The sequence below is a fragment of the Carcharodon carcharias genome, chromosome 2, assembly GCF_017639515.1.
Source record: "Carcharodon carcharias isolate sCarCar2 chromosome 2, sCarCar2.pri, whole genome shotgun sequence".
In the NCBI taxonomy this organism is placed as follows: domain Eukaryota; kingdom Metazoa; phylum Chordata; class Chondrichthyes; order Lamniformes; family Lamnidae; genus Carcharodon; species Carcharodon carcharias.
This window is the reverse complement of record NC_054468.1, coordinates 86,299,054-86,321,648: the sequence shown is the minus strand read 5'-3', so window position 1 is coordinate 86,321,648 and position 22,595 is coordinate 86,299,054. Positions and strand designations below refer to the sequence as shown.

General features: G+C 42.2%; 1 protein-coding gene across 3 annotated transcripts in view; it reads left to right on the top strand.

The window, feature by feature from the left end:
* The first annotated feature begins 21,074 nt into the window (after positions 1–21,074).
* The window catches only part of klhl24a (kelch-like family member 24a), a 30,235-nt gene continuing 28,714 nt past the window's right edge, over positions 21,075–22,595 (top strand). The window contains exon 1 of one of the 3 annotated variants that reach the window (XM_041212246.1): positions 21,075–21,376. The gene's annotated coding sequence lies outside the window, so the exon portion shown is untranslated. Of the gene's footprint in view, positions 21,377–21,851; positions 21,876–22,205; positions 22,347–22,595 lie in introns of those variants that run through there. The other 2 variants (XM_041212268.1, XM_041212260.1) reach the window with 2 other exon arrangements.

The window sequence follows — 22,595 nt, the reverse complement described above, 5'->3', positions numbered from 1 at the left end:
AGCCCATTACTAAATCTGTCTAGCTCCTCCTTAAATTTATTCAGAGTTCCGGCATCCACTGCACTCTGAGGTAGCGAATTCCACAGATTCACGAACATTTGAGAAAAGTAATTCCTCCTCATCTCTGATTTAAATCTCCCACCCCTTAGCCTAAAACTATGGACTCTCGTTCTAGAATGCCCCACAAGGGGAAACATCCACTCCACGTCTACTTTGTCTATACCATAGCATCTTATATACCCCAATTAGATCTCCTCTCATCCTTCCAAACTCTAGCGCGTATTGGCTTAAACTGCTCAATCTCTCCTCATAACACAAGCACCGCATCTCTGGAATTAATCTAGTGCCAAAAATGACTCTATGACTCCACTACATCAAAAACTGCCCAGGTAAGGCACAGCATAAGTTGGATACAAGCATAAGAGGGAGTAAAGCTCCCTCTACACTGTTCTAACAAACAATAGCAAGTCATGCATAGCTGAGCTAGCTACCCAACAATTTTACCTGAACCCAACCTTTTCAGTCTCAGAAGAGTACCTCCTACTCCATTAGTGTATCCTTACAACCTCTCCATGGGAGGTTATTAATTCAGTTCCAATTTGTGCCAAATGTGAACAATTGCATACTCTGGTCATATGTCCACTAGGAACTGGGTATTAGCTGTCCAAACACAGTGCAGACGAAACCCATAACGCATACGCAGACCTCCATTTCATCAGTCTGGTCTACATTTAGGTCCTGCAGTGAAAGGACAGTGGTTGAAGAACTGTGGTAGCCAATTTTCATTGGTTATTTCAGTCTCTGTTCGTTCATTAGAGTATTTCCATCATGCTGCAAACCTTTTGGCGGTAATTTTTGCAGTCGGTTTGATGAATGGGAAACAGCTGTGAGAATTTGAATGCTCTGTTTTATTTTGCCTGCAAAAAGCAGAGAAGCAGTCTTGTTTATCTTCAGCAAGCTGAATATAAAAATGAGGAAGCATACTGCAACAGTTGCACAGAACCTTGGTCAGACCACATCAGGAGTATTGTGACACATCGGTCTTGGGGCACCACCCCTCAGGAAGGATATATTGACCTTAAAGGGGGTACTGTGCAGACACACCAGAATGATGTCAGGGCTAAAAGGATTATATTATGAGGACAGGTTGCATAAAGTTGGATTTTATTTCCTCACAGAGTTGGTAATCTGGAACTCTCTGCCACAAAGGACAGTGGACATTGGGTCAACTGAAATTTTCAAGACTGAGGTTGATAGATTTTTTGGGCATCAAGGAATATGGAACAAAGGCAGGTAAATGGAATCGAGGTACAGACCAGCCATGATCAAATAGAATGGTCCAGTCTATATAACTTGCGGCAAGTGTAACATCAGGACCTTAAGCACATGGCCTATTCAAAATTATCATTTGTTCCTTTCTCCCTCCAAGTTACCATTTATCCTGAAGGCTCAGACAAACATGCAATACCTATCCACATAATCAGTTCAATCTAGCAATCTGCCGAGAGTCACTTAAAATTATATTCTAGCTGTTATCCAGATCATTGGATCTTAATAGCTACCCTGCATCAGAGGAAGCTCACTTTAACCTTTGAACTCCACTGTACTGAATTGGGCCTATTGTTCTGCAGAAGCATCTGTTCCATTGAAACCGTCTGGATATCATGGATATCCTGTCTCACTTGAGTTTTGTGCCCTTCCCCACAGCCATGCTTTTTCCAATGGGACATCTTAAAACCCAACCTTTGTTCCATTCTCTTCAAGCATTATTGGAAGGAAAGAATTGTGGAATCTCAGGGAATCAATGGACAATTTCTGTCCTTGAGAGGGGGTGGGGGAGGGAGCTTTGAAGTGAGGATTACAAGAATAATCTTTGTGAAAATATTTTTGACAAAGCTTTCTTTCCTTTTTTTAAACATATATCATCACATCCTCTTTGTGATAGTATGGAATGTTATGTAATGGTCCCGCCATTTATTTTCCTCTACAACACTCATAAAGATTATGCCTCCTTAAATCCAATATATATCCCTAATTCACTACTTTTTATGGACTCCCCTATCCTCTCATTCCCATCCCCTTAAGGAACTGACTGTAGCCAGAGCAGAATGGGCTTTGGCCCTTCTTCAGCCATTTTGTCCAAATTACCATTATTTATGCATAACCCTTGACTTTCAATGTCATCTGAAAGAGAGAACTTGAATTTATATGGGGTCTTTCACAATCTCAGGCCACCCCAGAGCTTTTACATCCAATGAAGTACTTTTGAAGTGCAGTCACTGTTGCAATGCAGTAAACACGACAATCAATTCGTGCACAGCAATCTCCCACAAACAGCAATGAAATAAATGATCATCCATTTTAGCTGTTGGTTGAGAGGCAAAAGCTGTCCAGAGCATCAGAAGAATTCCCCGTTCTGAATTGTGTCAGGATACATCCACTGGGCAAGTTTGACGTTTCATCTGAAAGATAGCACCTGCAATAGTACATCATTTCATCAAGTACTGCACTATGTGTCAGCCTAGATTTTGTGCTCATGTCCATGGGACTTGAACCCCATTGCCCTCTGACTCAGAGTTATGAGTGCTACCAATTGAGCCACAGCTAACAGGTAATATGACTATAGTGGGAGTCACAGCTAAAACCCTGCCTTAATTACGCCAATGTCCATAAATGTGTATTTTCATTTCAAGCCTAGAGGCACTCAGGAAAATTGCATTGTTTCAACTATTATCCCATTTGAGATCAGCTCACCCAGTACAGACCAAGGATCGAACATGGAAACCTTTTGGTCTAGATAATTTTGTACCCAGCAAAAGGCTATGAACCCACTGTGCCAGCATAAAGAAGTAATTGTTGAATTATTTGGGAAGGATAGTCTGGAAGGCGTTGGAATTTAGGATGGGTGTTCAAGACAATTGATAAGTCATATTCATGATATATTATGTGCATGATACAAGCACGTCCATAATATGTTGATTATACAGAGGTACGTAATGATGCATGCATTGACAGGAGGGTACACCAATGAGTTGGTGTGATTTACGTATTCATTGTTGGTGAAATTAGTCTTTGCCAATTGTACAAAATGGGCTCTCAGCAAAATGGCAACATGTTTTACACCATGTCCAATTGAAATCAGTAGAGATGATTCGTGGTATAAGCAAGCTAAGATTTCACTAGGATCCCTTCTCATGCTACTGGCAAAAACCAATTGTACCCCCATGATATTTTATCTTCTCTCTCAACAGAATAATGAGAATCCAGTGGTCTACAAGGTGCACCTAAAGAGCATCAGCCATCCCCATCTCCATCATCCTTGAAGCTGGCACCAGCACACATAAGTATATTATTGAAAACAGTTGTAGTGATGTGGAGCAGGAAACAGAGAGTTAAGCACTGAGCATCCTGATTAAATGGTGATGGGGGTGGGGGCTGCTCAGTGCCCTACCTGAGTTGCAAACTAATCCAGACATTGATCAGCCTGCTTTACAAGCACTAGGGTGTTAATTGTATCGATTGATGTTAAATACATACAGGTGGAGGTCACTGATTGATTGTATGGCTATTGAGCATATATAAAGACACACTTGTTTCCTCTGAGTTTTGCCTTCTTGTTACAGTGTCCTTTTAAGGGGCTGTTAATTAGTTAGTTAATTAGTTAATTAGTTCATTTGTTTATCATTTACTCAAAAGAGTATAAAGACATTTTCTGACACGTGAGTAGAGTGGAGAAAGGAGATTAAAATCTTTAATGTTACACTCTGTGCATAAACCTTTTCCAAGTAATGACTGGATCTGGTTTCTTCTTTCACCAACTGGCTATCAAGAGTATAACATAAAAGACACATGTTTAAGGTTTTGAGCAAGATATGCAGGGGGATGTGAGCTAGAGCATTTTTGCACTTACATGTTAATGACCTGGAATGCACTGTCCACGAGGGTGATGGAAACAGTGACAATCAATGATTTCGAAAAGAAGTTGGATAAATATGTTAGGAAAATAAACTTGCAGGGCCATGGGAACAGAGCAGGTTTTGGATTTCCAGCATCCGCAGTTTTTTGCTTTTATCTAGGTGAATAGGACTGATTGGTTTGCCCTTATGGAGAGCCAGCAGGTATTTGATAGGCCAAATGGCCTCCTTCTGTTCTGTAATGATTCCATGACAATGGAAGGTGTTAGAAAGTGAAGCCTGTGTTCGGCAATCAGATGCTTCTACTTCCATAGAGTTAAGCAGTCGCATTGGATTCAGCCTACAATCATCTCTATTCCACCCTTCCAGTGAAGAAAATTCCTTAATATCCTTAATAAACACAAACTATGTTTTTTTCCTTGTTTTCATGATTATTCATGAATTTTTTTTATTAGATTTTAAAAATGTCAGTGCCGTGTTAACCATCAACAAATTGTGTACTAGCATTTTCTACAAACAATACACCACTGGGTTAATTTCCCAAAACATATTCCCAGCCAGTGAGCTTCCACAAGGGGCATACAATTCCATAAGGTCAGCCTTCACGTTTATTTGGGGTTTGTGGATTTGATCTGTTCCCGGTGTCTCCGCTTCAGGCGCAAACCTTGCTGAGGTGGCCGGTTTTCTTGGGCAGCAGCACAGCCTGGATGTTGGGCAGGACCCCACCCTGGGCTATGGTGACCCCGCCCAGCAGCTTGTTGAGCTCCTCGTCAATGCGGATGGCGAGCTGCAGGTGGCGGAGGATGATGCGGGTCGTCTTCTTGTCCCGGGCTGCGTTGCCGGCCAGCTCGAGGATCTCGGCCGTCAGGTACTCGAGGACGGCGGCCAAGTAGACGGGGGTTCCGGCCCCGACCCGCTCGGCATAGTGGCCCTTGCGCAGCAGCTGGTGGATACGGCCGACGGGGAACTGGAGCCCGTTTGCGTTTATTTGGATCAACTTTCTGGCTAAAATTAGTGGAGAGGAGATTCTGGTGCAAATTGTCTACTCCCAACCTGCCTTCAGCCAAAAAGAAATTGTTTTAGGAACAGGAGGATGCAATGTCTTTGAAAATATTTGTTTTCTTAGTGGGATGATTAATTCTGTTTAATTCTTCATGTTTATAATTCATGGAATTAGAAGATTGAAGGATTTCACTCACATTTCTCTCAATACGTCAGCCATCATTAATAATTTTTGGAGAACTTACTTTATTGCAGAGCTGTACATATATGACTGACAAAAGTGATTCAGATGCAGACAATGGGGTTTATGTACAACATAATTTAATTTGGAAAAGGAATATAGCCTACAGCATTGTTTCCAGTCAGGGCTCCTACAGCAGTATGGTATGGAACTAAAGTGCTAAGTCTCTTACACAACAAAAACAGAATTACCTGGAAAAACTCAGCAGGTCTGGCAGCATCGGCGGAGAAGAGTTGTCGTTTCGAGTCCTCATGACCCTTCGACAGAACTTGAGTGAGTCCAAGAAAGGGGTGAAATATAAGCTGGTTTAAGGTGTGTAGGGAGGGTTTGGGTGGGGGGAGAGAGAAGTGGAGGGGGTTGGTGTGGTCGTAGGGACAAACAAGCCGTGATAGAAGCTGATCATCAAAAGATGTCAACAACAATAGAACAAAAGAACACATAGGTGTTAAAGTTGGTGATATTATCTAAACGAATGTGCTAATTAAGAATGGATGGTAGGGCACTCAAGGTATAGCTCTAGTGGGGGTGGGGGGAGCATAAAAGATTTAAAAATATTTAAAAATAATGGAAATAGGTGGGAAAAGAAAAATCTATATAATTTATTGGAAAAAACAAAAGGAAGGGGGAAACAGAAAGGGGGTGGGGATGGAGGAGGGAGCGCTTATATTTCACCCCTTCCTGGGATTCGCCTAGTTCTGTCGAAGGGTCATGAGGACTCGAAACGTCAACTCTTTTCTGCCAGACCTGCTGAGTTTTTCCAGGTAATTCTGTTTTTGTTTTGGATTTCCAGCATCCGCAGTTTTTTGTTTTTTGTTTTTATCAAATTTTAAAAATATTTTTAAATCTTTTATGCCTCCCCCACCCCCACTAGAGCTATACCTTGAGTGCCCTACCATCCATTCTTAATTAGCACATTTGTTTAGATAATATCACCAACTTTAACACCTAGGTATTCTTTTGTTCTGTTGTTTGTGACATCTTTTGATGATCTGCTTCTATCACTGCTTGTTTGTCCCTACAACCACACCAACCCCCTCCACTTCTCTCTCTCTCCCCACCCCCCAAACCCCCCCCCCCCCCCCCCCGCCCCCCCGCCACACACACCTTAAACCAGCTTATATTTCACCCCTTTCTTGGACTCACTCAAATTCTGTCAAAGGGTCATGAGGACTTGAAACGTCAACTCTTTTCTTCTCTGCCGATGCTGCCAGACCAGCTGAGTTTTTCCAGGTAATTCTGTTTTTGTTATGGATTTCCAGCATCCGCAGTTTTTTTTGTTTTTATCTCTGTGCTAAATCTCTTACTACCACAATTACAGAAGACTTCAGTCTCCTGATGACTATAGGAAAAGCAGATACCAGATGAGCATTTTCTTTTCAGGATTATAAAGGGAAAATTGACAAAAATGATCCAGGTATATTGTTCCCTTTAGGGAAGGCAGTTGAATCTCCGAATAAATGTGCAATAAAGGAGGAGGTTAGGAGTAAGAAGGAAAGTCAATCTTTTTGTCAAAATTGACAGTTGGATTGTGGAATGAAAGACCAGGTAAGGATATGGAGTTGGGCAGTATGAGGGTCAAGTGGCAATTAGCTATGTTAATGGAGAAGGACAGGACTGAAGCAGATGGTAAGAAGATGGGCAAGAGGTCAATGAAAAAGCAATGAACCTGTTGGGCTTAACGAGCTTTGTTTACCCCGACACCTTGGCAACTTTTTGAGGCTGGACCAATGTGTTCACAAGCTTGGTGTCACATCTGATGCCAAAATGAGCTTCAGACCACAAATTCACTCCATCACCAAGACCAATAATTTCTACCACCGTAACATCACCCAACTCCACTCCAGCCTCAGCTCATCTGCTGCTGAAATCCTCAGCAATGCATTTGCTACCTCAGGACTTGACTCTCATGGCTCTCCTGCATGGCCTCCCATCTTCCACCCTACATAAATTGAACCCATCCAAACTCTGTTGTCCATATCCTAACTCGTTCTTGTTGACTCATCACTCCAGCACTCTCTGACCTACAATGGTTCTCAGTCCAGCAATGGCTCAGATTTTAAAATATTCATCCTTATCTTTAAATCCCTCCATGGCCTTGTCCGTCTCTACCTTTGTAAACTCCTCCAGTCCTACAACCCTTTGAGATCTCTGCACTCCTCCAATTCCAGCTCTTGCATGTCCCTGATTTTAATTGCTTTATCTTTGGTGGCTGTCCTTTCAGTTACTTAAGTCCAAAGCTCTAGAATTTCTTCACCAAATTAAATCTAACCTCTTTGCCCGTGCTTTTGGTCAACTGTCCTAATATGTCCTTATGTGGTTCAGTGTCAAATGTTGTTTGACAATGCACCTGTGAAACACATTGGATGGTTGATTGCTAACTGTGTTATGTGAGGCAATACTGAGCACCCTGTCTATGTTGAGCAAATTGAGATCAGTTGAAGCAGCAAGAGGGATGATACAGCTAACAACAGCTCCATGAGCTAAGTAGGGGGAAATCTAGCATAAGTTGCGTTAGTTTTTAACCACTGCAGCTAACATTAATTAATAGATCCAAGAGTTTGGTGTCAGCACCTTTAATAATTTTTTAAGAAATAAAAGATATAGCTTCTGGCTTATCTTATATTAATATATCAATCATAGTATACATACAAGTCCTGCATGTTCACACCACAGCATGGAACACTAGGCACCCTAAGAATGATCTTTAATATAAAAAATTCAAACTGCACACCCTTCACCAGGAGGCCCATACTCTTTAGACCCTGCAGTGATCCATCTATGTCACCTGATTTTATTTTGTCTTCCCTTCAGAGTTTTGAGGGAAGCTAGCAATAGAAGATAGATCTTCTCTAGTCTGTAATTTACAAGAACACATTCCTTCATACCTAGCAGACTTCAGTTGCTCTTCTTCAGTAATTCCCCTAGGCTAACTTGCTTAATGCTAATTCTTATAGTTTCACAATCATCACCTGAATTATAATGTAATATATACTATTACATAAGCCTGCTTAATCTCATATTATGGTTAATAATAGATAAAGCCCTGTTCCTTATCTTTAACTCATTTGGCTCTATTTAGCCAGCTACAGGGAATGTCGTCATCATTTTCTGGGGTTTCTGGTCATTTATACATATATTAAGGTTTTGCAAAAATCTAATTTGATCCCTTCAACCTACTGCTGGCTAGAGTGACACAGTTCATATCATTAAGAATGTCAAACCAAATAATACCAAACACTGTACCATAATGACGTGCCCTCACTGTGACCGCTGTTCAGACCATTCCTGTAGTCAACAATGTCCTACCGTCACTATGGTGGGGAGCAGGCCATTTGTAAAGTGCTGACATTGCTTTTCCTGGATCGCAACCTTGACTCAGCTTCCCATCCAGCAACATTTAAAAGTCAAGAGTCCTTGGGTTGAATTTGGGATTCAGAGTGGATTGAGGTGGTGGGCTGGGTGGGGTGATTGCAGAATTAAAACCATTGTAATTGACAGCACATTGGGAAACCAAATCCATTTCTGCATTTTGCTCCAGTATGATAGGCTGTTTGAGCATAACACCCTCGGGACAGGCAGGTTGTCAATATGTTGACCACCCAGTTAGAATGATATTTCAACACACTTTTGAGTTTAAAATTGACCACACAGATTTTGCAGCCATCCTGAGACTCACCAGTGAACGAAAAGTGCGTATGCAACAGTGGTTGAGGGAGCAGTGGCTGAGGGGCTAAATTAATCTCAGGTAAAAAGCCATTAAGTGTTCTACAATAAAAGGAGGCCCCCTTGCTTTGCAAAGGCACCTCCCTAAGCATTCTTCAGTGACAGTTTGTGTCATATAAGCAAGCCCCAATAGTAAAATAACGTCTTTGAATACAAGAACATATACTTTGGAACTCCTCCTGATACCACAAGGTCTCTTTCTAAATTTGTTTTCTCAGTTCTTCTGGAGCTTGGAGATCCATTTTCTCTTTCCCTGACTTTAATCTGAAAGCTTTGACTTGAGGGTAGTCATCCCCTCCGAGGAGAACCATACTCCTTTACTGCATTTCCTATACCAAAACCTTCAATGCATCTTGAAGGGTTATAAATTTTCCTATCTCTCCAAACCTGCAATTTTTTTATTCATTCATGGGATGTGGGCATTGCTGGCCATACCAGCATTTATTGCCCATCCCTAATTGCCCTTGGTCAGAGGGAAGTTAAGAGTCAACCATATTGCTGTGGGTCTGGAGTCATATGTAGGCCAGTCACTGGTAAGGACAGCATATTTCCTTCCCTAAAGGAAAATTTACCACAATTTAAAGGACATTAGTGAACCAGATGGCAATGGCATCATGGTTATCATCAGTCTTTTAATTCAATTGAAATTATTATTGAATTCAAATGCCACCATCTGCCATGGTGGGATCCTGGGTCCCCACAGCATTACATTGGGTCTCTGGAATACTGGCTCAGTGACAATACCACTATGCCACTGCCTCCCCTGATCTTTACCAGAAAAGGGTTTGCTCAGCTAAACAAAAATTTAGGGCAATTTAAAAGCAAGAAGAAGCCCTTTAAGAGCAGCTGCCTCTCATATTTCCTGCCCCACCCAGTCAAAGTGCTGCTGGCCAAGCACCCTGCACCCATTTCCCATATGCAGAGAGTGTATTAAAATTAAAGGATAAAGGTCACAAGATCAGGATAATATGGAGAACAATGGATCCTTGGAGTGAGTTACAAACTGGATTTTAATTACATGATTTGCATTAATTATATACGAAATAACAGGTAATTATGAATGAGTTACAGAATGTGATCTAATTAATGATTTAGATAACTTATATACAGAATAGTAGATACCTGAGGGAGATTTACAGCTGGAATCTTATTGAGAGTTCAGGTAATGTATATATACACAGCAGTGAGTAAGAGGCTGAATTCTAGTGCAGGGGTTTGAGTGGTTCTTCAATATTATGAGGGACAGCTGGGAGTGAGTTACAGACTAATATGTGATTGAGGAGCATGGATGATTTATATGTTGAACAATGGAAACCTGATTGTAACTCTTATTTCCCGGCTGGGAAAACCAAGCTGGGAATGGGGAGGATAACAGTTAAAATGGAGTGGTACATTTAACTTATTTACTTCAGTCAGTGGGGTCTTCTTTAACTTGAATTGTATTATGTATAAAAAATATAACACAGGAGTTTGTCTGGTTTTTCAATATTCTTAGGACATCAGGGAGTGAGTTACAGACTGGAACTTAATTGAACAGCCTAGAGATTTATGTATAAAATGACAAATACCTTGGAATCTGTTATAGGCATTGCCTCTAATCAAAGGAGTTTGGTTGGTGTATTTACAATAATAAATCCAAAGGATCAGGGCTAGATTCTAATGAAACAGACTTGGATTATCCTAAATTCAACGCCATAGTACTGGTAGTTTCCATACTACAAGTGCAGGTTTAGTAGAAAAATGGTGTCTGCACTACTTAATGTGCAAACTACTGGCATGGCTCATGCTGAACACCATCTTATGAGGGCATTAGTGTGAGTGTTACACATGTACACCAGATGTGACATCAGCCAGCACCTAACACTGCTTTGATGCCTGACCTGTCCTCATCACTCTAATTAACACTGTCTCTTAAATGGGAGCAGTTGAACATGTGTTCAATAGCAGGAAGGACCCCTCACTAGCATTATTTAAAGGGGCTAGCAACTCTACATGCAATTGATGATTCAACTGCGCAACTGAATCACTTGTGGCCAGCACTCACATAATGAGAGTCATGTTGCCACTAGGAATATTGAGCATCCGATTGGAGTGCTGAAGCAACGACTGCTCTGCAGCAGTCCTCCAGTACTCACCAGAGTGGGTATCCCAATTCATGGTGATCTATTCCATCCTCCATAACCTGACAATCATGAGGGTTCAGCCCTTGCCACCATGGATTTGGTGAACACCTCAGAAGGAGGAGAAAGATGGGGAAACTGTCAGTGAATGTATCATTTGATTCTGATTTCCCTGAATAAAACCTGAGGTCCCTTGTTCAGCAGTTCCACACCTACATCATCACAATCCTGAAGTAAAAGCCTCCGTAAAGCAATCATTTCATAACAACTTTACCCAAAGAAACCTCCAATGCTCCATACCGTACTCAACCCATCACCCTTGTTCATTCCCTTAGTGTCTGTCCTGAGGGTGTCTTTGCCTATCCTACTGTTCCTACACAGTGCTACCCCAGTGGCTGCCACTTGACTGGTAGGAGGCTGCTAACTGGCAGTGGGGGGGGGGGGGGGGGGGGCACTGTAGATGGCTTTGCAGGATGCTTTCAAGTAGCCCTAGACAAAGAAGGTCCACCAGCATTGTTGGCAGCAGTCCGTGCTGGGTGACTGGGAGCCACCAACAAGGATACCAATGGAATAACTGTGGTGGGAGCATGAATGATGTCATCCATAGAGAGGACAGTGGGTTCATACTCCATGGATCCACTGCCACTCACCCGGGATGGCACCTCAGCAATCCTCATAATCTGTAGGAGCACAGATTGCTAGACGGCTGTGAGACCCTGCAAGCCCTTTGAACACTACTATTCACAGCCATGATGACAACAGTCTGAGCCTACATGGCACTAAGCTGGGCTTGCATTGCAACAAGCCAAGATTTCATGACCTCAGTCTGAGATTCCACTGCAGCATTCAGTAGTTGGGTGGCTTCTGTTTGTACTGCAATGGAAGCTGAGACATTGGCCATCATATGCTGCATCATAATCGGGAAGTGCTCTCGTGGAGCAGGTCAGCTCTTCCATGGTGGAAAGGATGGACTTCAAGTTCTGTGTGAGGGCCTGTACTAAATTGGAGCTGAAATCCTCTATGCTTCTTGCCAGTGACAGAAGACGGTATGATAGGCCTGCCAATGCACCAAACATGCCCATCAGCCTTTTTCTATATGCTGCCCCATCAAAGTCCTTATCTGAGTCCTCTGTAGCGGAACTCGTGTGCAACATACTTCATCATCTTGTGTGTTGGTGAGCACACAATCTTTTCCCCTGGCCTGGCTGAGCTTACTTGCGTCCGGTGATCCACCGTGTGCTGATCCCACCTCTGTTCTGTCCTCTAAAGTACATGCAGTGCCAGTATCTGAGCTGTGGCTGTGAGTGTCAGATCAAAAGACTGTGTTTCTTCCTCCTCAGGCTTTTATTCATCTAGGCCTTCAGCCTCGATCCTGCACTACTGGCTGGCCAGGTGACAGTTCTTGGGTACCTGAAAGCATAAGCACACAAGGGCATGGTTGGGTGAGGGAACGTGGGAAAGAAAGAGGTGTGTGGTTTCACCATCTGAAGCTTGTAAATCATAACAGATTGCAAGATGAGGGTGAAATGGGAATTGAGAAGGTGCTTTAGGCAGGAACGTACCATCACCCACTTTGCTGGCCAAGCCTTCAGTGATGGCATGTTCAATTGTTTCCAGCACTTTCTTCTCCAGAAGGCATCAGCACATACATCCATGGCAGGGCTCGACTGGTTAGCTGCTGCTGCCACCTATTATAGGCCACCTTGTCCTGCAAGAGGGAGGACATTTTGTCACTGAATGTGGTGCAATGTGTTTATGTGATGTACCTGCCACAGTTATTTAGCATGCAAGCTGTGAGCTATGACTGTGAGGCTTGCAGCAGTGTTATGCGTGTGTGGATGAGGTGGAGCATATGAATGTGAGGTTTGAGTCATGGTTGACAGAGAATGTTGAAAGCGGTTGAAGGGGATGTGGTGAATTGGGCATTGTCAATAAGATATGGCATATAAGGGACACATTCACTGACCTTAACCACTCATGTGAGGTAATTGAACTTCTTTGGGCACTGCATCCAAGCCTTCAGGGCTAGAGCACAGGAATTGACCATGACACCACCTGCTCCTATTGCTTTTCAGTACATATCTGGAGGGTTTCCTAGCCCCTGAGGAAAGAGAACCTCTCCCTTCCTGTCCACCTTCTGCACCAAGGCCTCCGGAGTATGATATTTTCTAATTACTTTCTTGCTTGCTGCCTCAATAACATATTTGATTCAAATTCAATCTTGCAGCATTCTTTATTCCTGCAATTGGTCTTTGTTAAATAGAATTATTAATGTAATGATCTATAATTACAACCCTCCTACAATTATCACACCTCATGCTTTCAGCCAAAAGAGCCCCAAAGATATTGCACCACAAGCCTGTGTATTGTTTCTGACTGGTTCCAGTGCTTTGTGTAAATGGCTACATTTATTCCAGTGGACGGAAGATGTGGCGAGTTCTGTTGGGTGAGGAGCTGGTTTGGCTGAAAATTGAACAACTTGCTGATGCTCACTGTTTGGGTTCACGTGTAATAGATGGGGGCACGAGTGAGGTAATGGGCATAAATTGATGCCAGTGAAACCATTTCATAGCAGGGGATTCACACCTGGACGACTGGGGAACATTGATTGGAAAAATAGACACAGGCCATTGTAACTTTGCCAATCAAATTTAAAGCACAAGAGCTTGAACATGTTGGTGTATGGGGGCGCTAAACAGAATGAAATTTATTATAAAAGTTCAAAGGTTTCCTAATCTGTCAGTAAACATTCACCTGATAATGAAAAAACAAAAACTGTACTCCTTACAAGACAAAGTGATTTATCTGAAACAATTCATATATTTTGCATCAGACAAGCTTTCAAATAAGACCTCCACCAGTTCCAACATGAGTACCTGGAATGATTGAAATGGATGTTGCCAACTTTTCTTTGTCATTTGTTTTCTGTTTACTACAGATATCTTCTTCTTGGTTTTCACATAAACCATCTCTCAACAGAGTGGGGAGACACATAGGCTGCCACCATGCCGCGACAGATTCCAGAATTTTTCTTGAAATTTCATCACTCCAAGATTAAAAATGGCACTAAAGATAAGGAGTGTTACAAAATAATCATATTGCATCATTACATCACAATTTCCAATAGAAACACCACCTACTGCTTAAGCATGAGTGTCATGAAGCTATTAATGTATATAATAGTTTGGAAAGTATTTTTCTTTTAAAATAGACCACATGTATGTCTTAACTGGATGAAAGCCAGCTAGTCTGGGTGCTTTGATATGTACTACTTTTCATATGTAAGAGAGATGGCGTACATTTGCATTTTTTGAATAGAGCTTTCAAGAAGTGGGGTGAAAATTGACACCTTTCTAGCAACTACCAAGCAATATGTTTATATTAATAATTAAATTAGTAAATATGAAAGTATTATGAATTGTTAAAAGGTGAAGTTCAAAGAGGTTGTTGAAACAATAAGAATTAACATTCAATGGGCTGGTAGATATAACTTCAGTAGTTTTCGGGTGTGCAGGCATAGGCAATGTAAAACCAAAAGGCAGCTGTAAGCCTCTAACTGGCTCCACAGTGAAAAGAACCTCATTTTGAATTTGTACAGTGAAAATGCTTTGCCAGGTGTTTGGTTAAGTCTATGGGTTGCTGTTGCCTTAATGGAGATTATATTAGGGATTTGTTAAAAATGATAGTAGTAATTTGTAGCCATGTGTACATATATTTTAACTTATATAAATTAATAAAATGTTCCATTTAGTTTAATGTAAAACCTCAAGAACTGGTGGTCTGATTCCTGCATTTAGAGTCACATCTCAAATATAACACTTAAAATTATAGGTTATGACAGTTGTTTAAAGTTTCTCTCTGGGAATTTTTTAATAACTCCGCTTTACCAACTGCATTGGTCATAACAGTTACGTACAGCAAACACATGTTCTACACTGTCCCATCAAATACCATTACGTCAGGTACATTATGGGTTAGATATGCACTGTGAAAGAATAGCATTTAACTCACTGTACCAACCAGTAACAGAGTGTGAAAGGACAGTGTCTGACCCAGTGTCCCACCCAGTCACAGAGTGTGAAAGGACAGTGTCTGACCCACTGTGTCATCCAGTCCCAGAGTGTGAAAGGACAGTGTCTGACCCACTGTGTCACCCAATCCCAGAGTGTGAAAGGACAGTGTCTGACCCACTGTCCCACCCTGTCCCAGAGAGTGAAACGACAGTGTCTGACCCACTGTCCCGCCCAGTCCCAGAGTGTGAAAGGACAGTGTCTGACCCACTGTCCCATCCAGTCCCAGATATGCATAACCCACTGTACCACCCAATCACAGAGTTATATCATGAATAAACTTGGATCTTCAATTATTTTGCTTAGTAAATAATTTTAAATACACATCAATCTGAGTTTTCCTAATATCTGTTCTACATTTATCTTTCACAATTTTGCATTTATGTCCTTTGCACTTTATGTTCAGGCTCTCCGCCAACAAATGTTATTTGCCTTAGAAAAGTAGTCCTCATAACCAGACCAAATGTCCTATTTATTGAAACTTGCTCCCTCATTAATGCTGAAAGCTATCTATAATGCTGTAATGTTAACAATTAGTTTGTTTTATTCATTCATAGGGATGTGGACATCGCTGGCAAGGCCAGCAATTACTGCCCATCTCCAGTTGTGCTTAAGAAGGTAGTAGTGGGCCCCCTTCTTGAGCCTCTGCAGTCCTTGCTATGTACGTTCACTCAAAGTGCCATTAGGGCGGGAGTTCCAGCAATATACTGTAGTTCCAAGTCAAGGGGAACCTGCAGATGGTGGTGTTTCCATATGTCTGTTGCCGTTGTTCTTCTAGGCGGTAGAGGTCATGGGTTTGGAAGGTGCTGTTGAAGGAGCTTTGGTGAGTTGCTGCAGTGCATCTTGTATATGGTACACACTGTTGCCACTGTGTGTTGATGGTGGAGGGAGTGAATGTTTAAGATGATGTATGGGGTGCCAATCAAGCAAGCTGCTTTTTCCTGGGCAGTTCTGCATTTCTTGAGCATTGCTGGAGCTGCACTTATCCAGGCAAGTGTGAATATTCCATCACATTCCTAACTTGTGCCTTGTAGATGGTGGAAAGGCTCTGGGAAGTCAGGACGTGACATAGAATACACAGCCTCAGACCTGCAATTGTTGCCAAAGTGATTATATGGCTGGCCCAGTTAAGTTTCTGGTCAATGGTGACCACCAGGCCATTGATGGTAGGTAATTCAGTGATGGTAATGCTATTTAGTGTCAATGGGAGATGGTTGGATTCACTCTTATTGATGAATAATTAATCAATATATCTATTTCCCCAAGAACCATGGAGGATGTCCAACTTCTGTATATTCCAAAAAGCAGTAAAGCCTCATGTAAGGCAGTTACTTTAAAACTAACACTAATAATCAGAATTTATTTAGAAGAAGAGCTAGAAAAGATAAACAATGAAGATTGGGATTTAAAAGAAGAAGAACCAGAACCTGAGGTACTGAAAGCTGAGATAAGAAAAGCTATAAAGAACATCAAAGCAGAAGGACAAGATCATATCCCAGTGAAAGCACTAAAAGTGGGAAACAGCAGTAGATGCAATGAAAGAGATTATTGATGAGATATAGCCAAAGGTGAATGGCCTAGCAAGTAGATTCTACCTGAGATGGTCATAATGCCCAAGATAGCAGGCACAAAGGACTGTCCAAAACCTCATACTCTAAGTCTCATCAGTCATGAATCTAAAGTACCATTTAACATCATCAGGCAGAAAGTTAACCCCTGTGTGTACAGAGAAGTGGCAGAGGAAGAGTTTGGTTTCATTCCTAGAAAGGGCACAGCTGACCCTATGCTTGTGCTCAGAAATCTTATCGAGAAAAGTGAAAATAAACAGGAACCCAGCTTTGGCTCATGTTCATTGACTGTGCCAAAGCTTTTGACATTGCCCAGCATGATGCTCTTGGAAGACATTTAGAGAATTTGGTGTACCCAAACATCTTGTGTGACTAATACAAGAGCTATACAGAAATGCTTCAGGAGTTGTCAGAGTTGGTTTTGGGTATACAAACCAATTCCAGTTTGAGAAGGGAGTCAGGAAGGGGTATCTTCTGTTACCTATATTATAGGAGAGAAAATAATGAGAATGGTGCAGGAAGAATTATCAGAGAGATGTGGCTGCAACATAGGAGCTTATAGCATATGGAATCTCAGGTATGGAGACAACACCACACTTATAAACAGAATAGAAAGAAAGAGCTAGGGACTATGGCAGGCCTATTCAAAAGACATAGCGAGTCTTCTGCACTGAAAACAAATGAGGCAAAGACCAACGTTATGGCTCTAAATGGATAAGGAAAAGTCTAGAGTGGAAACACCAAGACAGAGCCAGTGGACAAATTCAGGTACTTTGGCTCAATGGTAAACACCAAAGTTACATTCAAGAATGAAATCCAGGTTAGATTAGCCAAGACAAGAGGCGTTACTGGTGACTGAAGTAGCATCTGGAAGTCCAAAAGCATCAGCCTGAAACTGAAATAACATCCAGTACAGTCATGTGGAGTGTTGCACTCTTTCAATGTGAGAGGTGGACTCTGAAGAAAGAGGATGAGAGGAGGATAAGAGCTTTTGAAATGCAGGATTGGCAGAGGATGCTCAGAATCAGCTGAATGGACAGAAAGACAAACGAGTGGGTCAAGAGTGGAAAGTCTGGAATCAAAAGGGTTGCTAAGTACTGTTAGAGAGAAAGATAGTCAAGTACGGATCATCGGAAACTCTTGTCCTTGTCCTGGCAACAATTGAAGGAGAAATTGAGGTAAAAAAAGATGAGGAAGAAGAAAAATTGAAAGGGTGGAAAACATTGAGAGGTGAACTACGGGAGGTGAAAGAAAATCAGAAAGAAACAAGACGATACCAATGTTCCCATTAAGGCTATGGTTAAAATGAACAAATTAATGGAACAAAGATGGAAGCAATCCACAGAAAGTGAAGGTACTCTTTCCAAAGCATTTTTTATACAATTCATTATGCAGCAAAACCTTTTGATGACTCAATCTTAAAACTTCACAATGTAATAGTTACACAATAGTGAAGAAAAATTCTTATCTATTACACAGCATCCAACATTCTCTTGGATTGAACTGAAAGTAATGACAAGAGTGAAGTGCATTGTATTTATTCCATCCATGCAGTCTCTAAGTAAAGAACTGGCAACCAAACAAGTCCAAAGACAATTTGGAGCATCATATACATAAAACTGCTGAACAAGGAAATGCTACTAACTCATCCAGATTTCATATATCTATTAATGTTTTGGCTATGTAGAATTTGATAAGCACCTAGAATAAACCTGCTTAATTTACAGATCAAACAACTTGGCCTGTTATATAGCAAATACATTCCCTGATGTCCATCTTGATGTGGGAAAGAGATTCCAGTTCTACCTTAACTCTAGTTCAGTTTCATGTATTTGGTTGGCTCCTGCCACGGGAACAACAGGATTCATTTTCCAACTATAGTTGAGTACAATGGCTAAATCACTTTTCTAGGACAATGGCTCTGCATTGCAGGGACCAGCGCCCACCTTCAAAAGTATAGATTCTTCTTTCTAATTGAGATCTGAACTGAGCCCCTGGATAACCTTCCACAGACTTATACTCCATTGTTCGGGTTCTATATCCCAGCCTTCTATTAATTTTTTCGTTATTCCTCTGCATTCTTTGGACATTCAAACTACTGAGTTTCTTGTCACTTCCCAGTTTGAAGGTAGCGTGGGCAACTTTTCTTTCCTACAGTCCCTGTCTTTCTCCTCCCCTGGGATAACCATGCTGAAAAGTGCTGTGATCTGCCCTCCTTTTCAAGGCACTTATTTGGGATGTGTTGCAATTGCTGTCCCGTTTTCTACTTTGAAGTTCCGCCCAAGATGATCTTTTGCATAGTCGAATGGGTTGCGTGAAGCAATTTGCTGCACTCAGCACCTGTCCAGCTAGCAACAGCTAAATGGTGAGTTTAAGGAAGGGCCACTGGGGCCACTCTTTACATGTGATGAGGAGTGAGTTTCAGGGGTAAGGAGTGTGTTGTACATCGCTAGTATTGTGATGGGCCAGGTCTCACCAAGGATTGAGCAGTTACAAGGGCCAGGTAGGCACTGAATACCACAATGTTGCCTCTCATGGCTCCAGGGGCCATCATACCCAACACAGGATATTCAACGCAGACACAAGCCATTCAACCCAATCAGTTCATGCCAGTGTTTATGCTCTACTGCAGCCTCCTCCCCATCTTTTTCATCTAAATCTGCAATTGTAACCCTCTATTCCATTCCCCTCGTATCCTTGTGTATCTTACACTTAAATGCACGGAGCATATGAAATAGGAGCAGAAGTAGGTCATTCGGCCCCTTGAGCCAGCTCCACCATTCAATAAGATCAAGGCTGATCTGTTTCTGTTTCAAGTTCCACATTCCCATCTACCCCCAACAACCTTTTGATTCTCTTGCTTAAAAATAATCTATCTACCTGTGCCTTAAAAATATGCAGTGACCCCCATTTCCACTGCCTTTTGAGGCAGCGAGCTCCAAAGTCTCACAACCCCCTAAGAGAAAAGAATTCTCCTCATCTCTGTCCTGTAAGGGCAACCCCTAATTTTAAACAGTGCTCCCTTGTTCTGGACTCACCCACAAGAGGAAACATCCTTTCCGTGTCCACCTTGTCAAGACCATTCAGGATCTTATATACTATTTACTTCAATCGCTATCAGTGGTAGTGATTTCCACATTCTCACTGGGTAAATAAGTTTCTTTTGAATTCACTATTGGATTTCTTGGTGACTATTTTATATCAATAGCCTAGAATCTAGTTTTCCTCTTACCCACAAGAGGAAACATTCTCTCTGTATTCACTCGATCAAAACCTTTCATAATTTTAAAGACGTCTATTAGGTCATCCCCTCAGCCTTTTTTGCAAGAAAGAAGAGACCCCGTCTGTCAATCCCTTTCAGATTTATATACCCCAGAATATCTGGCATCATCCTTGCACCTGCAGCTCCACCAATGACTCTATATCCTTTTTGACAAAAGGTGACTGGAACTGCACACAATGCTCGAAGTGTGGTCTAACCAAGGTTTGATACAGGTTTAGCATAATTTCTGACTTTTCAATTTTATTGCTCTAGAAATAAAGGCAAGTGTTTGGTTTGATTTTTCATGATCTTGCTAAGCTGTGGTGCAAGTTCTGATGAAGAGTCATACAGACTCAAAATGTCAACTGTCTTTCTCTCCACAGATGCTGTCAGACCGGCTGAGTTTTTCCAGCAATTTTTGGTTTTGTTTCAGATTTCCAGTATCTGCAGTATTTTGCTTTTATCTTAGTGCAACTTCTAGTGATTGAGGTATTTGTACTCCCAGGTCCCTTTGTTCCTCCACCCCAACTAGATTTACACCCTCCAAGTGATAAGTGACCTCCCTACCAAAATGTACTACCTCACATTTATCTTCATCTGCCAATTAATTGTCCATTTTGCAAGTTTATTGATGTCCTCCTGTAATTCGTTGCAGTCCTCCTCGGTACTGACTATTCCCTCCCCGCCCCGACCCCAATTTTGGTGTCATCAGCAAGCTTAGAAATTGTATTTTTGATTCCGAAATCCAAATCGTTTTTGTAAATTGTGCACAGCCCTTGGTCCTAAGACCACTTCCCACCTTCTGCCACTCTGGACAATGGCACCCTTTGTTCCCCCTTCCTTCTGCTTTCTGTCCTGGATACTGTGGGCTGGCTCAATTTTTGCAAATTGGCAACCAGTCAACTTGCAGACCTGATTCCCACTGTACCTCTACGGCGAGATTAGTGGTTAGGGTTCCCGGAAGGCCCTGCCTTTTGTCTGACACCTTCAGTTTGGGAACCTAGGCTGTCTGTCGGTGGTGGGAGAGTGCGAGCAGGCTCACCTGGTCCGCCCGCAGGCTCCCTGGGAATTGTAGTCTTTGGCCATCTCCAGCCAGAGACGGAGCGACGTCGGGGGCGGTGCTCCATTTGGAAACTACAGTACCCAGCTTGCGCTTGCTGATGCAATGTATAGGTGCTGATGTTGCTGCTCTTTGTTCCGATTCGGAGTGAGTGCCGGGAATGGGAGAGGGGAATTGAGTAAAGAGTGGCTGTAACAGTGTAAACAGCAGTTAATAAACTGTGCCAACATCATATATATGTATATAGATAGAGAAGGAGGGGAAACAAAACTGTATATAGTGGCACAATCTGTGAGGAAAGTGGATTTGAATTTCCGTTAATCTGGAAATCAACAAATAAGCACCAGGAACTTGAGGAAATTTATCATTGTCTGTTGGGGGGAGTCGTTTGTGGACGAGAAGGTCGCCCTTTATCGGTAAGAATGGCTTATCATTTACATGCTTATCATTTGAAATGAGTGCTTTCTACAAGTGAGTGAACTGTTTCAAAACACACCGGGAGATTTTGTACATTTTGAGTCAAAACGCGGTTTCGTGCAGAAATAAAGGAGGATTTCTCTCTCCAACTCATGGAAATAGATTCTTACAAAAAGAAAGGAAAAGAACAAAAGTGAACTTGTGAACGGTTTACCGGATCGTCGATTGAGGGAATGTTAATCCTGTTTGGAATAATTCCCGGTTTAGTATGTGTGTGTGTGTGTGTGTGTGGGGAGGGAGGGGGGGAAATCTCTGATTCTTTAAAACCTTGAGGGTGACTGACGAGCTGTCTGGAAAGATCTGTCACTTAGAAGTGTGGATTGAGGACGGCGGTGAATGTTGTGGGTGGTTTGGAGACTGACAGAAAAGACACACGCGATAAAGTAAAGATGGTGCTGACGCCGAATGTTATTGTTCCTTCCATGTGATCGGGAAGAGGTTTGTTTACATTGTGTTGAGGGACACGTTGTTTGAAAAATAAAAGAAAATCCCTGGATAGATAAAACTGGGGGAAACACAAGCACCCAGGAGCACAGTTCTTCACTACAGTCATCCGGTTTTTTCATTTTTGAAAATTATATTCGAATACAAACTCGGGTAAATTAAAAAAAAACAAAGCGAATGTTTTCCTTGTGGCATTCCTGGAATGATCAAGAGAGGGCGCGACGTCTGTGCTGAAACTTGCTCAGCTCTTTGTTTACCAGCTGGCGGTCAGCTCCCAGGCGGATGTGATGGGTTTTTTTGAATGCCCTTTGTTGACTCGAACTTTCCCAAGTCCCAAACAGCTGGTAACTTGTTCCAGCCTGGCATCAGCCGAGTCCCGAGTTTCCATGTCCCAGGAACACTGCAGTCCCGCTTCCTTTCCATGTCTCTTGGCAGCTCCCCGCGTCCTTGAAGCGATATAGGGAAGTAGGTTGATCCGAGTCGAGAGCTGTCAGTGCTGGGGGAATTTAAACTAAACTTCTATTTTTGCCTCTGTCCAAGAACTAGGTACTGGGCGATTAGTCAGAGGCAGGGCCTGCCCTAGCAGAGTAAAAGGTGGAACATGGCTAAGTCTGAATGTCAAGGAGAGGTGCTATTTAGGAACCGCTTTTCCCTAAGGAGCCGAGCACTGTTGACCTGGCTGTTGCTGTTAATGACTGGGAGACTGACGCTTCC